The sequence below is a fragment of the Peromyscus eremicus genome, chromosome 10 (assembly GCF_949786415.1).
Source record: "Peromyscus eremicus chromosome 10, PerEre_H2_v1, whole genome shotgun sequence".
Lineage (NCBI taxonomy): Eukaryota > Metazoa > Chordata > Mammalia > Rodentia > Cricetidae > Peromyscus > Peromyscus eremicus.
Window position 1 is genome coordinate 94,757,405 of NC_081426.1, and position 13,234 is coordinate 94,770,638.

Sequence of the window (13,234 nt, forward strand, 5' to 3'; positions counted from 1 at the left end):
CTTTTCAAATGTATCTATTCACCCAAAATCACACCAGTGTATCTTAGAAATATTTTTTTTAATTTTTTTTAATTAACAAATAATAATTGTGCATATTACTGCCAGGCAGTGGTGGCTCATGCCTTTACTCCCTGGCAGAGGCCTGTGGATCTGAGTTTGAGGCCAGCCTGGTCTACAGAGTGAGTTCTAAGACATTTAGGGCTACACAGAGAAACCCTGTCTCAAAAAAAAAAAAACAAAAAAACAAAAAACAAAACCAAACAAAAAAAAATCGTACATGTTTTTGTTTTGTTTTGGTTTTGGTTTTGGTTTTGGTTTTTGCAAAAAAGAAAAAAGCACAATCTTTATAGGAAAAACAGAAAACATATACAGTCTTGGCTCCCCACTCTGCCGTCTTGGTACAAAGATTATCTTCCAACAGACAGACACCTTAGGAGTCAACAGATACAATGCCAAGAGTCCTGTCTGAGGACTAGGCTCCGCTGCTCTCAAATGATGCCCCATACTTCTTCAAAGGCTGTGCTAAGTTTGGCACAGGTAAGGGCAGCAGAACGTGGGCAGCTGCTGACGGGCACCATCTTTCGGTGTACTCCACACTGGCCTTGATATGGGCAAAGGCCCCCACCACGAAAACAACTGGGTCACTCCTGGGCACCAGCTCTCACTCATCACTGACGTCTGCGACGGAAAAGCCAATTTTCATACAGCCGACTGGGAAGTGGTCACACACTGGATTCCTAATTACCTTCAAAAGCTTCCGAGGGCCATCAGCTGCTGGACACTGCGCTGTGTAAGCTGAACCATGAGGCCACAAGAGCGGCCAAAGGTGCTAGGAATCCGAGTCTGGGGGTTTACCTCGATCAGTACATTCTTTCTCTGTGTGTACCGGTTCAGGGGGCTGTCCATCAGCATCAGTAAGCTCTGTGGGCGGTGTCTGGTCTGACTCCCCCGGTCCCATCCACTCTTCAACAACATGGACTCGTGCCGTCACTGCTGAGCAGCCCAGATGTTTTCCCTACCTTGACTGTCTCCAGGCTGGCCCCTTCCAGCACCACAAGGAGCCTAGGCCTCCGCTCTTGCTTCCCGCCCCAAGCAGGGGCCTCTTAGGCGGCGTTATCCCAGTCCTGTTTCGCCGTTCACAAGGTGGCAACCCCTGGGCGCAGCCATCCTGTCAGTAGACCGGAAGTTGCGCTGACGTCCTCAAAGTTATAACTTCGCATTCGTCCTCACTGCAAACTTCCTCTAGCTGCCATTTTGAAAGAGGGCGCTTGGAAATGGCCCGTACATGTTATTGACAGGGTAAATGTCACGTTTTAATCAGGGTTTACACTGTCAGATGATTAAGCTATAATAATAAATCAGCACAAACTCAGGTTTTAGTGATGAAACATTCAATCTACTCTTAGAACTTTTGAAATACACAAGGCATTGCTATTATTCACCATTCTGTGTAATACGTTATATTTTTTATTCTAATAAAATGATCAATATTCAATGCTTTCGCCACCTCACCCATATCTAGCCCAAGTTAAGCCCTGTTCTGTGGTTCAACTTCCCAAGATTCCTCATTCTGTGAGGTCACATGATGCCATCTTCTCATTGGCTCATTTCACTTAACATAAAGCCCTCCACATTCATCTGCACTGTCCCAGGTGACATAACTTTTTCTAGCTCAATGCTGAATAGCAGCTCACTCTGTATGTACGTATTTCCTTACTAATTCACCTATCTGATGGTAGACAACTAGCTTCATCCATACATTTTAACTTTGGTGATCAGTACTACAGGAAGCTTAGGAGCACAGACAGCTCTCTGCACACTGCTTTCATTCCTGCGGACATACACCCAGAGGTGGGGCCACTGGACTGCATTGATAATTCTCTTCTTGTTCCTCTACTCTGTACTCTTCTCCACAAAGGCTCTACTAAATTACAATCCCACCACAGTCCACAAGCGTCCACTTTTCTCTGCACCCTCTCCAAAACCAACAGCAGCTACCTTCCACTTTTCCTGTTTTGAAAGATCATGTAAGGAAGTTTGACAGACAGTACTTCCAAGGCCACACCTAACTGGAATAAAAGAATTCTAGATAAGCACTAGGGAAGGAGAGACAGGAGAGGAGGAAAGCAAGAGCAGGAAGCACAACTCCGTTCCTCAGCAGGTCTGGGAGGAGACTACACTGTCAAATGCATCTCCCTAATGCCCACTACATCCTGATGCCCCTCTACATCCTGATTTCTACATCCTGACGCCCCTACATCCCCTCTACATCATGATGCCCCTCTACATCCTGACCTCTACATCCTGACGCCCCCTACATCCCCTCTACATCCTGATTTCTACATCCTGACGCCCCTACATCCCCTCTACATCATGATGCCCCTCTACATCCTGACCTCTACATCCTGACGCCCCCTACATCCCCTCTACATCATGATGCCCCTCTACAGCCTGATGCCATGCTACATCCTGACGCCCCTCTACATCCTGACGCCCCTACATCCTGACGCCCCTCTACATCCTGACGCCCCTCTACATCCTGACGCCCCTCTACATCCTGACGCCCCTCTACATCCTGACGCCCCTCTACATCCTGACGCCCCTCTACATCCTGACGCCCCTCTACATCCTGACGCCCCTCTACAGCCTGATGCCATGCTACATCCTGATGCCCCTCTACATCCTGACGCCCCTCTACAGCCTGATGCCACGCTACATCCTGACGCCCCTCTACATCCTGACGCCCCTCTACATCCTGACGCCCCTCTACAGCCTGATGCCATGCTACATCCTGACGCCCCTCTACATCCTGACGCCCCTCTACATCCTGACGCCCCTCTACAGCCTGATGCCATGCTACATCCTGATGCCCCTCTACATCCTGACGCCCCTCTACAGCCTGATGCCACGCTACATCCTGACGCCCCTCTACATCCTGATGCCACGCTACATCCTGACGCCCCTCTACATCCTGATGCCCCTCTATATCCTGATGCCCACTACACCCTGATGCCCTACTGCATCCTAATCTCCACATCCTGATGCCCACTACATCCTAACCCTGAGAAAACACATTCCAACAAAGATCTTCTAATGAAGCCGAACAATACTCCTCAAAATGTTAAAGTCATGAAAAATATGTCTTGAGGCATCTACAGAAAACGACAACCAAATGTTAGGTGCTGCATGGAACCTGTCAAATGCATTCCTGTCAAAGGAATATTAGAAAAAAAGAACTGAAGAAATGAGGGGAGGGGTGTAGCTGGAGATTTTTCCAGTCCTGCCAGGGCTCACAGCCATTCAGACCCAAGTAGAAAATTCTGGGAACAGGAAGGCTGAGTCAGGAGATGCTGCCAGCCACCGCCATAAGAAGCAAGATGTACAGAGACCTGTAAGCCACGAGCCACGTGGCAAGGTATAGATTTATAAAAATGGGTTAATTTAAGATGTAAGGTCTAGCTAGCAAGAAGCCTGACACGGCCATACAGTTTATAAGTAATACAAGTCTCTATGTGTTTACTTGGGTCTGAACGGCTGCAGGAGCTGGGTGGACACAGGAAAACTCCAGCTACAGAGGGGGTATCTTTATTAAGACCATGTGACATTATTGTCTTAGTAATTATAAAAGTACCACAATAACATCTGGTATTAAAAGGGAAAATATGCTGAAGAGACAAATGTATTTTGGAAAATGACATATTTCAGAAAAGTAATCAGACATTCAGATACACATAGTTACAGTGTCAAGAATTTCAGAGCATAAACTCATCTGTCTGACAGCAGAAGGGAAGCAGTGAATTCACACACCAGCGGGAAGTAGGTACCTTGTTCTCTTAGGAAGTTCTCTGAAGGGTACTTTTGGGACAAGACCTTGATATGTAGTCCAGGCTATCTCAAGTCCTAGAATTACAGGCATCTGTTGTACATGGAACCAAAAACTCACTCTTAATCAATCAATGCATCAAAACAGATGTCACCAGGGAATTTAGAAACTATGCCTAAATGAACTAGAAAAAGAACTAAGCTAAAGCAAGTCAGAAAGAAGGGCATGATAAATATTAAGACACAGACCCAAAAGAAGACCCCTAGAAACAGAAATAAAGAGGATATTGCAAAGGAAGTGATGTCAGAGAATCTGAAGGGACACTGGGAACCACAATGGCCAACAAATTAGAAAACCTGCAAGTGAATATATACTTAAAAACATAATTACTTTGGATGAAAGACAGCAGTTAACAACACTTGCTGCTTTTCCAGAGAACTAGAGTTCAGTTCCTGGCACCCAGTATGGGTGACACAACCACCTGTAACCCCAGCTCCAGGGAAACAACGGCCTCTTCTGGACTCTGCAGGCACCTACATGCTGTGCGATAGTGCTCTTGTACACTGGTTTAATAAAATGCTGACTGGCCAGTAGCCAGGCAGGAAGTATAGGTGGGACAAGCAGATGAGGAGAATTCTGGGAAGAGGAAGGGTAGAGTGAGGAGTCACCAGCCAGACACAGAGGAAGCAAGATGATAAGGTAGAACTCAGAAAAGGTACCAAGCCATGTGGCTAAATATAGGTAAGAATTATGGGTTAATTTAGGTGTAAGAGCCAGTCAGTAATAAGCCTGAGCTAATGGCCAAGCAGTTATAATTAATATAAGCTTCTGACTGATTATCATATAAGTGGCTGTAGGACCGCAGGGCCAGGCAGGACCAGAGGAAACTTCTGGCTACACCTATACTCACAAATGCACATCCACCCCCTTCCACACACAATATATATGCCTAATTAAAAGTACATCTTGGGCTGGAGAGATAGCTCAGAGGTTAAGAGCATTGACTGCCCTTCCAGAGGTCCTGAGTTCAATTCCTAGCAGCCACATGGTGGCTCACAACCATCTGTAATGAGATCTGGTGCCCTCTTCTGGCCTGCAGACATACATGCAGGCAGAACACTGTATACATAATAAATAAATAAATCTTAAAAAAAAAAAAAAAAAAAGCAAAGCCTGGGCGGTGGTGGCGCACGCCTTTAATCCCAGCACTCGGGAGGCAGAGCTAGGTGGATCTCTGTGAGTTCGAGGCCAGCCTGGTCTACAGAGCGAGATCCAGGACAGGCACCAAAACTACACAGAGAAACCCTGTCTCGAAAAACCAAAAAAAAAAAAAGTAAATCTTTGTGTGTGTGTGTGTGTGTGTGTGTGTGTGTACCAAAACTTGACAAGTAAAATGTCTGAATAATTCCTAACTAATAAAGGAGATTAGGTGCTAAAATGGTTTGAATCTGAAATGTCTTCCAAATGTTTGAAGACTTGGTCCCCAGCTAGTGGTACTACTTTATGTGGAGCCTAGCTGAAAGGAGGAGGTCACATGAAGTGGGTGGGCCTTTGAAAACTTACAGACACGCAGGTAAAACACTCATACACACAGAATAAATAAGTCTTTTTTTAAAAATCCATTTTAAATGGTACATGTTCCTTAATACAATAAAAATATAAAGGGGAAAGAACACATACAATGGCCTAGGTGGAGTAACAGAAATTAGCTTTACCCTTTTGCTAGAATAGCCTAAGAAACCAAATATATATAAATGTATTAACAGTCTTCAGGTTGAATCTAAAAGGTCAATAAATGAAGCAGCAAACTGATGCCTGAAGGAAGTACATACCCTCATTCACGCAACACATACCCAGGGAGAATATAGTGGACTCTGGCAAAAGACTGAGCTGCAAGTCCAAAAACATACAAGCAGCAACATCAGGACAAAGTATGGAAGAACTAAATAGAGACAGAATGCCTGTAAGTGTCTGGCCATGACACAGTTATGCAACCCTACACAGAAACTAGTCAAAACTAAAAGTCATCCCCCAAAATAAAGATTACCCTTGACTCAAAAAGAACCAGAAATCATGCCTATGCCTTTCAGACAGGATAGACAATATCACTGGTTAGTTAACCATCAGTACAAAAGGGGATCTTGACTCAGTAGAAAAAGAAAGTCATAGTGAATGACAGGCTGTTTACGAAAGAGGAAAGGGGGGTGTGATAGAGAAGGGAAGAATTTCAGAGGATTACAGGGCACAACCTTGTTGGCACTAGGGACTAAGTCATCAAGAGATTAAACTTTACAGGAGGATGTGCACAAGTTAAATGCTAATACTGTGCCATTTCGTGTAAGACACTTGAACATCATATATTTTGGAGACTTGCAAGGTCTTGTAACCAACCCTCCACAGATAAGGGTGTGCTTCATCAACTGTTAGTACACTGTAAACAAAACGGACTTTGACCTCATTCCTGGATGATGAAGCACATGAAAAGATACATGGTATCCTGTCACTAGCTAGAAGAAGATACACTATACCACTGTACAACACTCACACTGAGTGTTGGTGAAATGCTGTATGTATCTCACAATGCTGTGTGGAAAACTCCATGAAAAAAATTCTGATTTCATTTCATAAAATTGTAGGATACACAAACCATCCCATAATGATAATAGAGTCAGTCACTTCCTGGACACAAGGGAAGTACAATAGGAAAGGATCACTACCACAGGATGTAAAAAGGATTCTGAAAGTAATGAGCATGTTCACCAGCATGACACAGTGATAATTTCATGGGTGTCTATAGCTACCAAGTCTGTCCAAATGATAAGTTTAAACATGTGACTTGACAGCTAATTGTCCATAACTTAAAACATTCACAACATGCCAGGTTTGAATTTAGGAAAAATCCCAATTTCAAATTACAAAAGTTAGAATGGTAATAAATTCTCAAAAATAATGTAATTGGCAATCAAAAGAGTGAAGTATAAATGAGTTACCAACATCTCTACAACTGGTAATTCAATATATAAACAATGCTTCCAAACACTGTAACATACTTTATGAAACAAACATAGTAGAATCAGCTCTACTATTAAATGGACAACACAATTTGTTAAAGTACAAAAAAAAAAAAATTAACCTACTTTCACAGGCTGAATCAAATCACAATTCAGGAGCTGGAGAAACAGCTCATCAATTAAAGTCATGAATTAGAAGAGTGGGGAGAGGTATACTAGAGGATTTGATGGGAAGAAAGGAAAAGGAGAAATATAATTAAATTATAACCTCAAAAATATGATAAAAAAAAAAAAAGAGGACTGGATGTTCTTCAGGAGGACCAGGGTTCTATTCCCATTCCCCACCTACAGGGTGACTCACACCCACCTCTAATCCAGTCCAGGGGATCCAATGCTCTCTTCTGGCCTCCAAGGGTAAGTATGGACATGGTACACAGACATACATGGAGGCAAAGCACCCATACACAAATACAAATAAAATAAAAAACACAATTGCAAATAAACAGCCTGTATTCTGTATCACATAAGCACCCATCAAAACACTGCCAGTGAAACCCACCAAGAGATGGTCTTCTCTCCAACCCCAACAGTTCTTCAACTGACCTTGTAAGGAATGGCAGCAGAGTGTCACAGGATGCATAGACCTCTACTCTTTCTCAGAATCCTGCTGCTACCACTGAAACACTCCAAATGGAAGTCTGACAGGCTACCTCAGCTGTCTCTCAGCTGTCTCACCCAATCCTAGAACAGCTGTAGCTGAGGATCTCCCTGAATAACAGGAAAGTCAGGCGCTAGAGAGCCAGTCACCTTCCTGCTGCTAAATGAACTCATGAACAAACCTCCGCCAAAGTCACAAACACTGCCTGGCTGAGTCATACACTCATCCTAACAGCACCCAATTCCATTTTCTTAGCCACCAAGCTACTTTACAGTAATACTTATCTAAGCCTCTTCACATTAACATGACTTCTGTATAAGAATGGCATGCAAATTTGTGAAACTTTCCTGTTAAAAATAAACAAACTGCCAAAACCGACTCAAGATATAAGAAATCTGAACAGATCTACCAGAGAGGTTCAGCTGCCTTCTCTGGTGAAGTCTACATCTATTCCAAATGTCTGAAAAGTTAGCATCACTCCTCAAACTTCCAAAGCCTAGAGCACTTAACTCTGTCAGGACAATTATTAGTCACATACCAAGAGCAGACCGCCATTAAAAGAAATTCAAATACCTCTTACAAATCTAAGTCACAAAAGCTCTACAAACACCCCTAATCCAAAAGTCTGCAATCTAGAGCTCCTAAATCCAAAACTTTAGGGCTTCTGATGGATGCTCTGTTGGTAAACTCCACTTAAATATTCAAAATAAAAAACCTCTGAAATCTGCAAAAGTTCCAGGTCCAGGAGCTGGACGGAGGGCTCAGCAGCCGAGAACACTTGCTGCTCTTCCAGAAAATCCAAGTTCAATTCCCAATATCTACACTGTGTGGCTCACAAACATCTCTAATTTCAGCTCTAGGAGCATCTACAGGCTCTGAACTCGAAGGTGCGTGCACACACACACACACACACACACACACACACACACACAGAGCTGTTCACTGTCCTGTCCCAATTTAAACCATTCACTCTTCAAACCCCGCATCCTTGGTTCCCCCACACACACACCATTCCAGGAATTCTAGTCACCTGTGTCTAGTATGGGATCATTCCTCTTTGCAGTTTACCCCATCATTCTTTATGTAGCAAGTACCTTTCAGTAACTTCCTAAAACACACTGCATCTGAAGTGAAGGTTCTAAACAGTTTTGGGATTTTTTTTTTTTTTTTTTTTTTTTTTTTGGTTTTTCGAGACAGGGTTTCTCTGTGTAGCTTTGCACCTTTCCTGGAACTCACTTGGTAGCCCAGGCTGGCCTCGAACTCACAGAGATCCGCCTGGCTCTGCCTCCCAAGTGCTGGGATTAAAGGCGTGTGCCACCACCGCCCGGCACTGTTCCTTTTGTTATCATTGTTGTTTTTTGTTTTTCAAGACAAGGTTTCTCTGTGTAGTCCTGGCTGCCCTGGAACTTGGTCTGTAGACCAGGATAGCCTTGAACTCACAGAGATCCGCCTGGCTCTGCCTCCCGAGTGCTGGGATTAAAGGCGTGCGCCACCACCGCCCGGCTACCAGTTTTGGGATTTTATAGCTGCTCCCACACGTGACAAGGTAGTAGAGTGCAAATGAGTAACATACAAGAATAGCTTTCCTTCAGAATTTGGAAAGCATTCATTATTATTTTCCAATGCTGATTCATAATCCTCATTTATGACCTTCCCTTTATTCCTAAACTTCAACGTGGACATGTTTTCAAACACTGCGCTGCACACTCTGTGTTTTTCCTGGGGACTGAACCCAGAGCCTGGGCATGCTAGGCAAGTCTGCTATCATCAAGCTACGCCAAGCCCCTGACCCCCATCGCCCCTTCTTTTTCAATTTTTGAGACACTGTCTTGCTACACCATCCAGGTTGAACTTGAGCTAGATCCACAGCCCACGTAAGCTTCAAACTCGCAATCCTGCTTCAGCCAACCCTAAGCCACAGGTGTGCACCCCCACCAGGCTTCCCTTGTTATATAAAACTCAATTCTTGCTCAACCACTAACTTCTTTCATTCATTTTCTAGTCTGTAATTGTTTTTCCCATGCTGAACCTCCAAGTGTGTTCTGATTTTACTTTCTCCACTTTACATCCCTTTTTATCCTTTGTGGAAGATTTGTCATCCAACCTTCTATTAGGATTCTGAACTCCTAACTCTTCTATTAAATGTTTAGTGCTCTGAACTTCCCACCATATTTCCTAGTCTAAACTTCTAAGAGCTCTTCCTTATTTTCCAAACACCTGCCTTTTTATAGCTTTCCAAAGATACCGTTAACATCTACGGTTCTCTTGCAGTACTTCTACTTCTTCTGCTATCATCTTCGGCTTATTCTCAAGTGCTTGGTGATCCTCAGTCCTAGGATTAAGTACTTAAAAGTCGCTTAGGAACTGTCTGTGGGCAGGTATCACTACAATACCATCAATCTGAGTCGTTTACCTGGATTGTCCTCTATTATCATCTGAGTTTTTGTTTTTCCTTTCTCACACCAGTTTGCTGTAAAAGATTGAATTAACCGATCCGGCATCTGGGAATAGGATCCTGACAGACAGAACTGAGAGGAGAAAACAGGCTGGTGTTGATTTCTAGTTCAACATGTAGTTATCCTCCTTGAGTTTAGGTACATACCCTTAACCTGAGCTCTGTTATTCTCATCTACACAGATCTTCCAGTTCAGTGTAAGGAAAGAAAATTGGAGGTAAAAGATCCCACAAGTGCTGCTTGCGTTACAGGCTCCTGCAGCCACCAACTCATGACCAGGCGTAGGCCCCTTTCCCTGAGTATTTGTTGGGTTTTTCTACAGTTAGTCACTACTAGTTGCCAGGTTTTACTTCGGGGATCACTCTCTTAACCTTCTATTACAATTCTAGTGGGATGCTGATGACACATGGCTATCCAACCTACCATGCTCCAATAAAGGTTAGGCATCTTTTTTTTTTTTAAGTTCAAGTTCAAGCAAAGCACAGCAGCACAGTCTCAGTAGCTATTCTGGCTGCTACCACTTAACATCAAGTTTTACTGCACACCACAGTAAAACAACACCACCTACAGAACTTCTCTCGTATAAAATGAAAACTCTCTTTGAGGCCAATATACAACCTTCTTAAAAAGATTTATATGGAAGAGCAATAAGTGCTCTTAACCTATGAGTCATCTCTCTGGCCACCAATATACAATTTATAAAAACATTTTTTAATAAAAAAGAATCATAGGAATTTGAGAAAATATGTACTCTATTAGGAATGTTAGGAATTGCTTATTAAATAAAACATCGCTATTCAAATCTGACCAGTCTTTAGTTACTGTTTACTTGATTTACAAAATTCTAAAAGGTGAACTAAGATCCAAGGCTAGTGTTACCAATTTTTTGAGGAAGTTTCTTGTTTATGTCTCTTATTTGTTAATCACATGAACTTAAGCCTAATATTGTATTTACTACACCGAGCTTTTTAATGAAACAATTCTTTCTTCATTCAACTGTTTGGCATACAAGTATCATTTGTTTTAATATATGTATGTATATATATTACCATTTTTTGTTTTCATCATTTGTTATCATTTTTTAAAAACACGGCAAAGCCAGGCAGAATGACACAAGCCTTTAATTCCAGCTTAGGAGGCAGGTGTATCTCTGTGAGCTTGTAGCCAGGCCACCTTAGTTTACAGAGTAAGATCTTGTCTTAAAACAAATTGAAAGAACAAAACAAAACACAGCAAATTTTTAATGAAGAGGAGCAGAAATCAATAGTGGTTAAGTCTTAGGTAACATCTGAAAGGAAAACTGGTGAGTCCGGCTTGGAAAGCAAGGCAACAAAGGCAGTGCGACAGACAATTCCCCACCAGGGTGTCTATCTGGAGTGTCTGTAACTCTAACAGTCACTGCATCACCCTCGACTTGTGAAAACTGCTTCTCCATCCCCACCTCTCCTATGTAAGTACTTCTGTAGAACAATCAGCGTAGTGTCCTGGTGTCCTTGCACACTGCTGGCTCTGTCCCCGCATGTAGCCATTTTTCATTACTACTCAGCTTACAGGAACCCACGGCCAGAGGAAGCACACCACAGTGCCCTACCCCGCAGCTCAGGAGCCACAGAGGCATAAACTTTGGACTAACTAAGCAAGAAGAGGGGGGCTTCAGGGAAGCGTCACATCCTGCACCCACACACAGAGTCCTTTTCTCTGTCCCCTCTTCTCACCATCCTATCTATACCAACTCCCAATCTGAGAAATACAGATGAAACTTCCAGTTCCCATTTGACAGCAAGGGAAACATCTTTTGCTTTAGCTGATTTGGGGGACGATAGGTAACCAGGACAAAGTCAAATGTGACTATCAACCCTAGTTTCCAAAAATTATTAACTGTAAGTTAGAATGGCTAATGTGTAAATGTATTTCAAAACTAACACATTACTACCTTAGAACTGTAAAACTCCATTTACTCCAAATTCTTTAAAAAGCAGGAAAAAAATTAAATTTTATTATTGCTGTAATTTTCATGTTTTTCCTAATTCCATTTCAAGAATGATCTTCTACACATTACATACTTCTAGATATTATAAAATATAATATGCATTCAATTGAGGAGCCCTTAGAAATTCCAGTAGAGATACATCATATAAACTATAAGAACATATACCAGGCAGGGAATTAAATCTTGAAGCATTTCAGCCTAATGCTGAGCACAAGTTACACCTCAAAGGCAGAGAGAGCACTTACTTGCCCGCCAAGCATGAGGACTTGCTTTCTTTCTGCCTCTAATACAGGGGAGTGTCTCCAAAGTTTCCAAGTTTTTAAAACAAGTACCTACTTAATAACAGAAACTGATGGTTGAGATAATTAACTTTAATTATTGCCTGTTTTTCTATCAGCTCTTTTATCAATTATCTCTTACACTATGGCTAATATGTACTATTTTAATTAAAATTCAGCACCATATTCCATTGAACTCAAATATTTCATTCAAAATCCATCCATTTCTATTAGCTTTCTTGGATTTTAGTGGGGTTTTTTTGTTTTGGATTTTTGGAAAGGTCTCTCTGTGGCCCTGACTGTCCCAGAACTTACTATGTAGGCCAGGCTGGATTCCAGTGTTCTTACGTCAAACTTAACAAAAGCTCAAATCACTGAGTCTCTTATGGAAAAAGACATATGTATCATAAGATCTGTAACTCATATATAAACTTTATCATCAACTAAACTGTTGAATAGCAGAAAACAGTAACAGTGTTCCACTTGACATGTGGTATATGTGAGTGCATGTGTTCATGTGTGTTTATTCACAGGTGTGCCTGCCTGTGGATGCTGGAGGTCCTGGAGCTGGCCAATTCAGCTATATATCAACCTGTCCCCTCAACCTCCCCACGCCACCCCGACCCCCATAAAAGGAAGAACTGAGGTTATAAATACACAGATCTGTACTCCACTTTTATCAAATTCAAGTCCCCACACTTGTACACCCACCAAGCCATTTCTCCAGCACCAAGTGGTTTCATTTTTATTTAGCTCCGTACAACACAATTAGGAGCCACAATATTTCATGTCATCATTTAAAAAAAAAAAAATCCATCTTCTGCTGGATGTGGCAAAGCACGCCTTTAATCCCAGCCCTTAGGAAGCAGAGGCAGGCAGATCTCTGTGAGTGTGAGGTCAGCTTGGTCTACAGAGTGAGTATGAGGACAACACTTTGAAAACCTGTCTCAAAAACAAAAGCCATGACCCACCTTCCTCATAATGTCCCCACCACGCAGATCAGCTCTGCCTGACCCTCC

General features: G+C 42.5%; 1 protein-coding gene and 1 pseudogene across 7 annotated transcripts in view; both read right to left on the bottom strand.

The window, feature by feature from the left end:
- Window positions 1-13,234, bottom strand: part of Znf644 (zinc finger protein 644) — a 76,462-nt gene that overhangs the window by 52,765 nt on the left and 10,463 nt on the right. The gene's annotated exons all lie outside the window — the stretch shown is intronic.
- On the bottom strand, window positions 489-2,202 carry LOC131920506 (ribosomal RNA small subunit methyltransferase NEP1-like; annotated as a pseudogene).